The sequence below is a fragment of the Carettochelys insculpta genome, chromosome 1 (genome assembly GCF_033958435.1).
Source record: "Carettochelys insculpta isolate YL-2023 chromosome 1, ASM3395843v1, whole genome shotgun sequence".
Taxonomy (NCBI): Eukaryota; Metazoa; Chordata; order Testudines; family Carettochelyidae; genus Carettochelys; species Carettochelys insculpta.
Window position 1 is genome coordinate 291,904,229 of NC_134137.1, and position 13,937 is coordinate 291,918,165.

A 13,937-nucleotide genomic window follows, 5' to 3' on the forward strand; every position below is an offset into this window, starting at 1 on the left:
CTTTTTCCGCTGCAAGCTTTTGAACAATGGATGAAACTTCTAAATCAGAGCAGGTCAGTGTAGCTCTAGCAACCTCACTAGGTAGCCCTTTATCAGAATTCAAGATGTAGCAAACTCTTCCCAGAGCCTCACCAGCAGATGAGGGTGAATTTCACCTCTGCGCAGAGCACCAGCTCGTGGTCTGGATGTAAATGGTGCATGGGATTCTACAGAGAGATGAATATCACATTGGAAACTCTGCAAAAGTGGAAAGTCTTGGATTCTCTATACTTAGCAGTGCGGCTGAATCATCAAATCTTGATAGAGTGACTTGCCCTTTAACAGACTCAATAACAATATTTCTTGAAAGGTAACTTGGGAATGTTACTTCTCTTCTCACTAATATTTGTAGTTGCTCAGCAACATAAACGGGCAGACAAGGGCATGATCAATTCTATAAAATATTTAGCAGATTAAATATTTAAATCTTGTATGCTGGCTTGCTGGAAATCAGCCTGATAGTGATATACTAAAATCTAAGGATTTTTTTTTTAGCTTTGAAAAGCCACCAGTAAGTGCAGATTTAGATCAATGACCTGGTTTCACTGATGTTGGCACTCAGTTCAAACTTGCAGAAACTGCAGGTGTAGCTTGACTCTTTAAAACAGGTTACTTGATTGCCAATGACTACAATAATGACTGGGAGAGTGAGGAATCTTAAAGAATAGTACCTTTTTCCTGGCATGTCTTCTTTCCCACCCCCAACCTCTTGTCTTGCATACTTTGTCCTCGTCATGCCCTACTCCTCCTTTCCTGGCATTTTTCTATTTAAAACTGTAAAGAGACGTTAGAAAGTTTCACATGAAAAACAGGATGTGGGGGAATAAGAGAGCTGCCCTGGATTTTAGGGGACTATTTTTGTGAGGCTCCTAGAGCTACACAATGGTTTGTACATTGGCCTGCTAAACCCAGGGTTGTGAGCTCAGTCCTTGAGGGAGCCATCTAGGGATCTAAGGCAAATAGATCAAAAAAAAGGGGAATGGTGCTTGGTCTCGCCAAGTGGGCAGGGGACTGGACTCGAAGACTTCCTGGCTGTGTCTACGCTACAGCTCTGTTTCAAAAGAACGTCTCTCGAAAGAGAACGTTGAAAGATGGCTTTTCAAAACGGAGCGTCCATACGCACCAGCGGGGACCAGAGGTTTGGGCTGCTCTTTTGAAAGGCCTCCAGCACAGTTTCGAAAGAGAATGTCCACACATACCAGGGGGCTCTTTCGAAAGAGCAGGGGCAGGAAGCGCCACGGGCAGGGTCTCATGGCAGACAAGCCGTTCTGGGGGTGCTGCCCACCATCCCGTTAAAGGGCCCCCCCCCATGTGCCTTGTCCTGCACATGCTGAGGGCCAGCAACCCTGCATCAGCACAGACAGAGAGTGGAGGAGGCATCCTGGGCCCCATGGACCCCAAGCAGAACCCCCCCGCCGCCATCACAGTGGTGGCCAGCGCACTGGCTGCAGTCCTGGCCGCTGTGCTGCAGCGGCTCCGGGTGGCCAGAACAATTGCCACCCACCTGGACACCATCCTTAGGGTGCAAAGTCCTCAGCCGGCCCCTCGGGTCATCCACCGCCTATGGGGCCTCCCCACAAGCAGTGACAGGTGGGACTGGCTAGTGCTGGAGGACTGGGGCAATGACCGGTGGCTTCAGAACTTCAGGATGACCAAGGGCACACTCCTGGAGCTGTGCCACTGGTTCACCCCAGTCCTCCAGCACCGGGACACACACCTGAACCCGGTGCTCCCCCTACACAAAAGGGTGTCCCTTGGCCTATGGAAGCTGGCCACCCCGGACAATTACTGATCCACTGGCCACCAGTTCAGGGTGGACAAAGCCACCGTTGGGGCCATCCTCATCGAGGTAAGCCATGCCAGGTCACACCTAGATTGCATGCAGGGGGCGAGGGGCAGCCTGGTGAGGGGCACCGTCGGCAGACAGGCAGGCACCCTGGGGCTGGGCTGGGGATGGGGACAGGCACCCCGGGGACAGGGGCAGGGATGGGGACAGGCATGGGTGGGCACCCTAGGGACGGGGCGAGGATGGGGATGGAAATGTGTGGGCAAGCTGCACCCCATCCCACGCTCACAAGCACGCCCCTCTCTGCCCTGCAGATCATCTGGGCAATCAACAAGGTGCTCCTGAGGCAGCTGGTCTGCGTTGGACGACGCCATCTGGGGATTCCAGGAGCTGGGCTTTCCCAACTGCTTCGGGGCCCTGGATGGCACCCACATCGCCATCCGGGCCCCAGAGCACAGCTGGGGGGCCTTTGTGAACTGCAAGGGCTACCACTCAGTGGTCCTGCAGGCCCTGGTCGACACCAATGGCTGGTTCCAGGACATCTGCATGGGCTGGGCTGGCCATGCACACGATGCGAGGGTCTTCAGGAACTCAGGGCTGGGACGTTGTATGCCTGAGGGGACCTTCATCCCCTGGTGGGAGCTCCCCATCGGGGACACTACAATGCCACCCTGCATTGTGGCAGATGTGGGCTACCCCGTGCAGGCCTGGCTGATGCGGCCCTACAGTGGTCACACCCAGCCAAGCCAGGATCTTTTTAATGAGTGGCTGAACTGCACCCAGAACACCGCGGAGCAGGCATTTGGCCACCTCAAGGGGCATTTTAGATGCCTCTACACCAGGCTGGAGGTGGGCCTCCCCAACGTCCTGGCAGTGGTCGGGGCCTCCTGCACCCTCCATAACCTGGTGAAGGCAAAACACGAGTCCTATCTGCAGGGGTGGGCCACTGAGGCAGGGCACAGTTATGAACAGCCCCCTGCTACCCCATGCCACCAGGCCCAGCAGGATGGGGTGTGTGTATGGGAGGCCCTGTACCAGGCCTTTGAGAGGGGCCCACGGTGACCCCCACCTTTGCAAACTCCCCTCCCACCCTCACCCTGCACACACACATGCACACCCATCAGCGCACATGTATGGGGGACACAGGGTAAACCATAAAAATAAACTGTTTACTTAATGACAGAACTGTGCCCCTCTTTACCTCGGGGGAACTATTTACACGTGACAGGGAGGGCAACTGAGGAACCAGGAAGAACTATTTACATGTGAGGGGGGAGGATGACCGGGGAACTGGGGGGGACCCCATCAGGGGGCATAGCAGCCCTGGGTGGGCGCCCAGGAAGTCCTGAGGGGTCGGGTGGGGGGTGGGGGGGCCTCACCCCTTGGCAGGGCTTGGCGGCTGGGAACCCTGTCGCCCGTGCCGGCCCCTTCCTCCCTGTGTCTGGAGGCCCCACCAGGGCTGTGCTGGGGCTGGCAGCACAGGAAGGTGGGGCGCTGCTCAGGCATGGCCCCCACATCCGTGCCAGGTTCAGCATAGGGGGAGGAGGGCAGGGGGCTCTGCCTCCAGCTGGCCAGTCCTGGCCAGCAGGGTGTGGGCCAGGCACACGAGGCTGGCCAGGGGGAGGTGGGAAGGGAGCAGGGCCTCAAGGTCAGCCTCCTCGGGGTGGGGGAGGGGCACTGTGGGGGAGGCAGGGGATGGGGGATTAGGGCGGGGGGGAACCACTGGAGGGGACGGTGGGGGGGACAACAGGGGGTGTGGGTGCAAAAGTAACCCACGATGGAGCCGTTTCAGGGGTGTGGTGGCCGACCACAGCCTGGGTGTGGGTGTTCAGGTTGGACGCCACCTGGTCTCCTATCTGCCACTCTGTGGCAAGCCACTCCCACACAACGCCCGTCAGCTCCCTGAGGGCAGTCGTGTGGGCCGCGTCCCCTGCCTCCTCCTCCCCGGCCTGGTGGCGCCGAGTCCGGTGGTGGCCCTGCACTGTCCCAGTCCAGGGCATGGGCCGCTCCCCCTCACCCTCTGTAGTTGGGCACTCCGGGCCCATTGCAGGGCTGGTCCAGCTGCTGGAGCTGTGGAGACATAAGGGGAGAGGAACGGGCCATTAGTCCTGGTGAGGAATCCCCTGAACCTCCCCACCCCTACCACCCCATCCCGGCGGCCCTGCAGGGACTGCATCCGGGGTTCCCGGACTGGGCTGGGGGAGCACGGGCTCTCCTCTGCCCCCTCAGTCCGTCCGTGGCCTGGCGGCCTGTGGTACTCTCTGGGCTGCATGGTGCTGGGTGCCACATGTCAGCCCTGCGAGGCCAGGGCGGTGGGGCAGTCTGGCCTGCCTGTGCCCTGGGGCCAATGTCCCTGTGGGTGGGCTGTGGCCACCCCAGGCAGGACTGTGCACCCCCTCCCCCAGCCCCGCAGCCACCAGCATGCACGGTCCATACCTGTGGGTCCCTCCAGGGACTTGGGCGAGGCGCAGTCTGAGGGGTCCAAGCTGGATGGGCCCGAGGGGACGTCAATGATGAGGGCCCCCTCGCTCAAGCCCTCATCATTGCTGGTGTCTGGGATCCATGGTGGGCACCTGTGGGTGGCCGGTGGTCTGGGACGGTCCTCCCCCTTGGTCCCTCTCCCCTCCAGCTCTGGCTCTGTTGAGGGATCCACCGTGTCCAGCAGCACCTCCAGGGGTCCCACCTCCTTGGGCCCAAGGAGACGGTCAAGTTCTTTAAAGTAGGGGCAGCAGGTGAGCGCTGCCCCTGACCACCTGGCCATGTCCCGAGCCCAGCAGTAGCCCTGCTGGAGCTCCTTGACCTTGGACCTCACCTGCTCCAGGGTGCGGGTGGGGTGACCCTGGCTGGTGAGGCCCTTGGCCAGGCTTTCGAATGCTGTGGCATTCTGGCACCGGACCCCCATCTGCTGCAGGACCTTCTTGTCTGCATCAGTCCAGGAGGGGGCCTGGCACTTGGGGGGCTGGCTCCCCTCCTGGGAGGACTCTCCCCAGTCTCTGGATGGCCCTTGGGGTGGGCGGGAGTCCTGGCTGCTGGCCATGGTGCCAGAGGTGGTACAGCTTCCCCAGGATGTTGCAGCTGGCAGCAGGCTGAGCAGCAGCATGGGCTCCCTGCTGCCTGCATGCTCTAGGCTTCCTGCCTGAGGGATTCTGGGAGGCTGCGCCCTGAAACATGGCCAGATGCTGGAGCCATAGACCTCTGCTTGTGCTGTGAGCGCTGCCACCGCCTGCCAGCTGATCGCGGCCATGGAGGACTCGCTCTTTCAAAAGAGCGTGCCGTGGAGAGTCCACACTTGCTCTCTTTCTAAATAATCTTTCAAAGGAGGGCGCTCTTCCCATCCCAGGAAGAGAGGACCAAGTTCGAAAGAACAGGGGCGTTCTTTCAAAGTTAATTTCAAAAGAGCGCCATGTGTGTAGATGCTCCACAGGTTCTTTCAAAAGATCTCGGTCTTCTGATCTGAATTTCAAATGTACTGGTTCATGCAGATGCACCCGAGGTTCCTTCCAGCTCTTTGAGGTGAGTGTGTGAGTGTGACCTTCCTCATACCCTGAGTGGCACAGGACAGACTCAAAGCTTTATTTCTGGTCAAGAATGTTTCCTTTTTAAACTATTGCAGTTGCCAGTTCACAGCTTGTTAGACTGCCTCTTTAGAAAAGTACATATGGTTTTGAAATCTGTTATTTTGTTTTAGGGCATGCCACTTCACCAGGGCTGTAATACTGCATATCAGAAACGCAACACTTGTTAAGACTATGCAACCAGCTGCCTCAGAGTGCAGAAGTGTTTCTCATGACAGCTGCTTGCCCACACTAAAACATGTCATCTAACGAAGAATGTCTATTTATTCTTACCAGTTATTCTCCAGTTCTGAAGAAGTGGGGCTTTCCCATGAAAGCTTGTCAACTAATAAATACTATTTTAGTCTACAAGATGCTACAGGACTGCTTTCTTTGTTTTGCCTACAAAAATGTTTCACTAAAAAAGATTTCAGTCAAATTTCAATATTCCCCTAACAGCCAATGTTGACTCTCCTGGATTTTACTCACAAGTAACAGAAAATTGGAGGGGAAAAAAGCTTTAAAGAGTGATACACATCAAAGTTTTTAAAAATCAAGTTCTGCCTGACCATAAAAGGGATCAAACTTAAGTTACTGTTTCCTCATACTCTTATTCTGTGCCCTCACTCCTGCATAAGAGCATATGTTGAAGAAACATCATCTGACTAATGCTTAGTGCAGTGGACTATATCCAGTGTTTCACCTCTCTTGTAATCATGTGTTGTTTCTACTTGCATTTACATTCTGTGCTTTTCCCGCTGCCGGCCCACACATAGTTAATGCTTTACCAGTGTTGCATCACCACTAAGATGAACCAAATAGAACTCAAAAGGGGTGAATTCAGCTAAAAGAAATTTTAAGCTTAGGGTATCACAGATATGGACTACTGCCTTCAGCTTAGCTGAAACATATAGCTTGCGTCTACACTTGCATTCCTCTTTCGAAAGAGGTATGCAAATGAGGGAAATTGAAAATGCAAATGAGGTCCAGATTTGCATCTCAGGCACCTCATTTGCATATTCTTATTTCAAAATAGCTTCTTTCGAAAGAAGAAAACCCATGTAGACACTACTCTTTTGAAAGTAAACCCCATCTTCGAAAGAATCCTTTTTATATGGGAAGAAGGATTCTTTCGAAGATGGGGTTTACTTTTGAAAAAGCAGTATCTACACTGGCTTTCTTCTTTCAAAAGAAGCTATTTTGAAATAAGAATATGCAAATGAGGCACCAGATATGCAAATCTGTACCTCATTTGCATTTTCAATTCCCCCCATTTGCATGCCTCTTTCAAAAGAAGAATGCAAGTGTAGACACAGCCATAACTCTTATTTCAACCTCGGATCTGAAGCCTGTATGGAGACGGCTGTAGTTCTACATATCCATCATTGGTCAGGTCCTGTGAGACCAAAGGGCTCCACACAGTATTCCTTCTGACCGCATGAAGTACTCCTAGGATGCAGCACATATACTAGGAAATGCGATAGGTACAATGGTGGTTGTGATGGCTTGGACCCCTTGGGATGTCACGTGATGTGCTGAAATACCATTGAGCTCATCTTTTCTGCCATCCTGGGCATCCTTTTCCATGTCTTGCTGAGCCGGGCTCCTTAAGCCTCCTCCAGCACACACAGGCACATCTCCAGCCAACTGCAGAATGATGCAGACATTTAGATCAGCTCTGGGATGGATCAGCTTAAGGGGCATGCCCCTGCTCCCAGGTTTCCACCTCCCTTGGAGTGCATAGCAAAAGTTACATGAAATTCACCCTCTCCGTCAATGTGGATATGCACAGCTTCTTGCCCCCACCCACAATTAGAAATTACACAAACTGGGTTATATTATAAACAAAGACTTGGTTTATTAACTCCAGTGGGGGTCTTTTAAGTCATTGAAGAGGTACTATACAGAACAAAGCAGATTATTAAGCAAATAAAGCACACAATTAGACTTGATTTACTACAGAAACTGGTTACAAATAGTGATTCCTCACTCTAGATATTATCTTAAGTAGGTTCCTTCACAGGCCAGTTGTCTTGGTCAAACAGTTCTCTCCCTCCACATGCCCACTTGTTTCCAGGTGTTTTTCACATCTCTTTGGGTGAGAAGGCAGAGGAAAAACAAACTGATGATGTTGATTGTGTTTCTCCCCCTCTTATAGCAGATTACTATAAAGCTGGAATTCTTTTGTTTTATTTCCCCCACCACCCAATGGAAAAGTTCAGTGTTCAAGATCCTGCAAGGGTCGGAGATGATGACCTCCTGAGGTCTCTTCCAACCCTCTGAGTCTAAGATGGAGGATAGTATCAGGTGACCAGATCACATGACTCTGTTGTATCCCAGAGCTGGCGGCAGTATGGTGCATCTGCAGGAAGGCCAATCCTTTTCACAGTCCATTGTTCTCGTTGATGGGCAATCAGCCCTTCTGGCTTTTCCAATGTTGTACCTGAACATTTGCATTGGGCATGACCCAATGCAGCACAATTAACACATAGATACATAGTCTATATTACTAACTCAGATGCAAAAATGATACATAAATACAAATATGATAATCATATTCACTTAATCATAACCTTTCCAATGGTACCTTACATGTGTTATCTTGCACAAAGCACATCTTATCCCTATTCATATCATAAGCACATTTTCATAGAGAATATAAAGTATAATGTCACAGTGATTAAAAAGCTTAATTCTGTAATTTGGCCTCAGCCCAGCCCAGTATTTAAGCCCCTGCTGAACTATAAACACTCACTTCAGTGGGGCTTCTCGTATGCGTATAGCTAAGCATGTTATTGAGTGCTCAGCACTAGTGTTCCCTGTAAGATGAGTGCTTGGGCAGCCACCCAGGAGAGATTCAAATGCCACTGACCTGTGTAGCAGAGCCCACAGTCAGCAGCATGTGTTACTACTGGTGGTGCAGATCCACCTATGTCTTGGTGCACATTACAAAATTTATTCTGCACATGGATGGAAAAAATTAGGGGGAACATTGCTCAGAACCTTTGTGGATCCAGTCCAATACTGTGAACCAAGAGACCTACGTGTTCACAGATCACCCAGATACCCTTCTTTGGGGGAGAAAGATTCTGGAGAATATTTCTTGGCCTCCTAGAAATGTGTTCTTAAAACTATTCTAGCTGGACTGAAACTAAGAAGCCAATAAATCCAGTGAAGGCAAACAGAAATTTTTTACCACTGTTCATTTCCTCCAAATGAAGTTTCAACTACCTGGGGTTAATTTTAATATGCCTGACAATCTATTTTTTACGGTGTAAAAGAATAAATGGACACAAGTTAGATACTAGGAATGGTAACACACAAAAACCTGTAGGAGAACACTTCAATCTCCCTGGACACTCAGTTGCAGATTTAAAAGTAGCCATCCTGCAAGAAATAAACTTCAAAAACACACTCCAAAGAGAAACTGCAGAACTACAATTCATTTGCAAATTTGACACCATCAGTCAAGGACTGAACAAAGATTGGGCATGGCTGGCCAGCTACAAAAGCAGTTTCTCCTGTCTTGGTGTTCACACCTCCACATCAGCTGCTGGAAGAGTGCCACATTCTCCCTGACTGAACTGACCTCATCAGCTCTGGCTTTCCTCATGACTGGGACTCCCTCCTTTTCAGGAGCCTATATAGTTAGACCTGCCCCTGGAATCTTCACTACATTGCATCTGATGAAGCAGGTATTTGCAAATAACAGTTTATGCTCCAAAATATGTTAGTCTATAAGGTGTCATGGGACTTGTTGTTTGTGCAGATACAGACTAATGTGGCTACCCCTCTGATACTTTATTTTTACAGGCTTCTTGATGAAGAAATCCTCTCACTTGGTGAGACTCTGCCATACACTGTCCACAAATGTAAATAGTATGACTGAGAGAAGAGGAACTAGATATTTCTCATCTAAAATATTTCAGCATCAATGCTTTAACTGAAAAAAAATGAGGAAAGCATAACTCTGAGTAGGCTAAATATGCAGAAATAGAACATGTTTAGTATTAAATTACCAAAAGGGGGAGGATTAACCATACTTTGGGCATATGGACCATTCTTATCTGTCTGTACATTAACTTGCTTAATGAGGCTCTGGCCCTTAATGTTGGGCACTGTTGTAATAATAATCAAATGTGTTAACAAAAAACTAGGTGATGGGAAAGTTGAATAATTTAATGAAGTGGAGACAGAATATTATGGCTTGAAGCTAGAAGCTTTACCAGCAGTAAGTTAATATAACAGTGTACGCATAGGTTATGGGCCTTCTTTTTCAGAAGTGGCTAGTGATTTGGAGAATTTTAATTTGTTGGTGACCTACTTGCCACAACATTAAATGTTCAGCACATGCTCTCTGAAAAGTCTGTCTCTGTAAGTTGTCTGAGGTTGGGGTACCTAAAATCTTAGGCATATAAAATTACTAGTCACTCCTTAAAATTTAGGTCAAGAGTACTACTAGGAAACTATGGAGACAAAAGTTTGATTACATATGCCAAAATGTAAAAGATCAGCCATAGGAAGGGAGTGGAAAAGCTGCAAAATTGAACTTAAGGGATAAAGGACAACCCTTGTACTCCGCATGGACCATAGGTCATTTACAAGTCTCCTCCACTTCTCTCTGTCTTGGGACAAAACTTCTAGCTGGCTCCAGGAGTAAACTGCTGTTCACTCCATTGAAGTACCAGATGCCTCTCTAGATAACACAAAGCCCACACCTTTTGTGTGTGGTGTGCCCTCTTCTTCATGTCCTGAATAGATGAGGGTTTTACCTGTTGCCAGGCGTAGCTGCCTATATTGTGTTCATCTTGACTCACACAAGCCCAAAGCTGCGAGCTTGCACTGTTTCATCTCCACTGCAGTCTGTGCTGTCTTCCCCACTTGACACATGGTCTGAACATTCCATGCACCAAACTGAGTGGTTGTCCAGGGTGAGAGAAGAGTTATCTGAAGGGCAGGTTCCTTTCGGCTTTCCCTACCAGGCTTCATACTCAATCCGAGTGGATTATCAACTCCTCCCAAGAGTTGTGTAGTTGTAGGTTTCATTGTAGATGTTTCTGTAACTTTAGTTTTTTATGGATAGGGTTGTTAACCCTAAACCGACCCCTTTTACCTCAGGGAGAGGTGATCCAAATTTGTCTGGTCTCTACCCTTTGACCCATCCAGTTTGGGTGACCCTTCCAGGAGCTGTAGCTCCTGCTGGCATAGCTCTCCAGGTCCTTGAGACACATGAGCCACCTCACCATGACAAGGAACAGACCATGAGGTAGAAAATTGGAAAGGAATAAAACTTACCCTAAAACTAAGGTGGAGAATGAAAGGTGACAGGTTTAATAAGCTGTTGTATTTATAAAATATCCCAAAATAGTTCTGTCTTCAGCCAAAATGCAGACTGTAATTCTGAAAGACAAGCTCTTCTGGAGCAGTTCAGAGAAAAAGGATACCATAAACAAATACTCTAGAACTGCCAAGAAAAAATACATTATTGACATGATATTAATACAAATCATATACTTCAACCTTATCTATTGATAAAAACCAATGACTAGACAGTTCACATACTGAAGCTAAACTAGTTTTTGCTTGCAAAATACTATATTTAAACATTCTAAGTACTGCCTATGATCAGGGCCAATGTTCCCTGTAAGCTGAGTGCGTGGGTGGCTGACCAGGTGAATTTCAGGTACCACCCAGCTGATTAGCAGTGTGTCCACAGCTACCCATGGTGTGCAGTATTGTGTTTCCATTGGTGGTATACATTGGCACATGCCTTGGTGTGTAACAAAAGTTATTCCACAGATAGATGAAAAAATTAGAGGAAATACTGGCCGAGGCCATCAGGAAAAGAGTGGACCTCAGATCTACTCTAATAATGAGCTATTGTGGATAGACAGCAGTTTGGGTTGGAGAGGTGGTTATCCCTGTAGAACACTAATGTAAGTCTTGTTGTTGTAAAGTCTAATGCTCACTTTCACATGGATGGTTGTTTCATAATAATGTGGGCCACATTTCTGGCTGGTGGAAAGTAGTGTAATTCCAGAGATGACAGTAGAGTTACAACACTTTACATCAGCTCAGAATCTAAACCTAGTTTATAAATGTGTTGGAAATAAGTTGTAAATGTTTGATATTTGATTCTGCTTCCAGAAAAGTACGTGACACTTTTTTTAAAGTTAAAGGAACCTTTGAAATGTGTCCCAAGCCAAATTTAAACCACAGAGGAACTGTGGTTTTTTTGTGCTGACAACTATCTTCATCACATAACTGTGGTGAAATCATTTGGTCCCAAAGGAAGGAAGCAGTGCGCAGATGTTAATTCTGATAGGTTGACATTTTTTCATATGGAGATGAAATTCTCCACCACTGTCTCCCTTCTCATCTGTCTTACTTTACTCAGGAGAAACCAGACTGTAGACTGCAGTGCATACGTCAATCTATGGCACCTACCAATCTACATTTATTTTTCAAAATACTCGTGGGGAAGGCAGACAGATTTCCTACCTGCATCCCAACTATTCGTCTTGATTTCTCTCATGATTGGTGTGGGGAACATCATTAGGACTCCATGTAGAAAAATCAATAAACAAGAGTGGATTAGACAGCTTCTTTCCTAGCTGCCAATTCACCATTCTTATGTTGCAATTGTCTGGAGGCATTACGAAAACTAATAAGTAACTTGCTATTGTAACTCTGATAAATAACAGTGTTAAAGAACTTGAGGCAGAAGATAAGGCCTGTTATATCTTTGGTGTTACTACAATAATCCTTGCAACAAGTTTGCTGCCCACATATTCACTAGGTTATTCAATACTATCAAACAAAAGTGAACTGTATGGACAAATTTAATAGTCACAATTTCAGAATGGCTGCCGAGAGTTATCAGCCCAAGCAACTTGTGAGTATAACAGATGAGGAGCCATTTTCTAAGACAGCTTGGTCATTTTCCTCGAAAGGGGAAAATGACCCACAGCACCAGAAGGAGAAGGTAAAAGTCGAGTGTAAGGAATGCAGAGAGCCCAGAGTTACTCTCACATTAAACTTTTCATGTGAAAGAAAAACGGGTTTCAGGAGAACCAAAATGGAATTTGTCAGATTCCTAGCTGCCTGCCTGGAGGACTCTTGTTAGTTTCATTTGCAGCCACTCTGCCCCACTTCAGGATGAAAACTTTTTCAAAAATGCATACTTTTTTCTCTGGAGGGGACTTCCATTTTCCAGCCAGTTTCGGTCACATTGTTTACTTCCCAAACTGCATGAGTGGTGAAACTAATATGAGGGCTTCCACTGTAGACACAATAAAAGACCTGCTGCAGGACCTACCTTTCCTGTGGGCCTTGGATGGAATTCACTCCTGGGCAGAAGGCCAGAACAAGACATAGGCACCACTTAAGTTCCATTTTGAGAACTGAAGTATGGTGTTGTAGCCAGACAGAACCCCGGCCTTTTCTCTACTCCATCTTGTCTCGCCTGGGTGCTTCAGAGCACCAAAGGGATAAAAGAAACAGCTCAGCCCTAGAATGCCCCAGAGCGCAGATGTGCTTATCTCAGGCACAGTCTTTTTGATGCTCCGGAGCAGAGACAATGGGCTAACAAACAGCCGAGCCTCAGACTGTCCTTGGCTAACTACCATCAGTTGATTTGCCTACACAAACGTCCCAGACAGAGGAAAAATCTCCGGCCCATAAAGAAAGAATGCCCTAAAATTATCTCCACTTCACAGGTGCGAACTAAGCCCTTGAACTCCCTGTGAGAACCAGTGTCTTGAGACAAGTTAATTCAATTGGCATCTTTCGAGATAAGGAAGAGCGTACGTGACCCAATGGGTATAAAGAAGGGCCTGGCAGACCCCCTAATTGAGCTCCAATTACTTCTACCTGCTGGTCAGGAGGGTCTTTGCCTCCCACGGTCCTCGTTATTTATTGCTTCTTCCCGAGGGATTGAGTGAAAACGCTGGCCACGCCATGTTGGTAATGCAGGGTGAGAATAAGACCTGTTAAGTGTATTGCTTTCCTTTTGTTTTCTTTGTGCACATTCAATAATAGATCTATGAATTGTTACATGCTAGCTATTGGCAACTAAAGAACAAAGTGTAAACCTTGTAATCTTTGTAACAAAGTATAAATCCTGTAAGCTTGCAACAAAGTATATATATTGTAATCTTGTAACCATAAGAGTTAAGTCTCCTTAGTCAATAAATAAGTAACTGCTTAAGCTGTAACCTGACTCTCCCTGTTACTGTGCAAGCTGAACACAAAACAAAGAACCCAACTGCTTTTCAGCTGCAATTAGCCTGGTCATTGGTAAGAGAGTGCTAAGAGCTGAGCTCTGACTAATGCTGTCTCCACGGAGCAGGCTCTCTGGGGCACCCGTCAGCCACCCTGGCTGCCCACTGCGAAAGGACTTTCTCGTCCTAGCAGTTAAAGACTCAGGTGTGGAGAGCTCCCAGTGCAACTGCTGAGGCACTCGTCAGCCTGTCCTGGCTGCCCGCTGTGAAGGGACTTTTCCTGTCCTAGCAGTTAAAGACTCGGGTGTTAGGACCTTGGGACATCCGTCAGCCTGC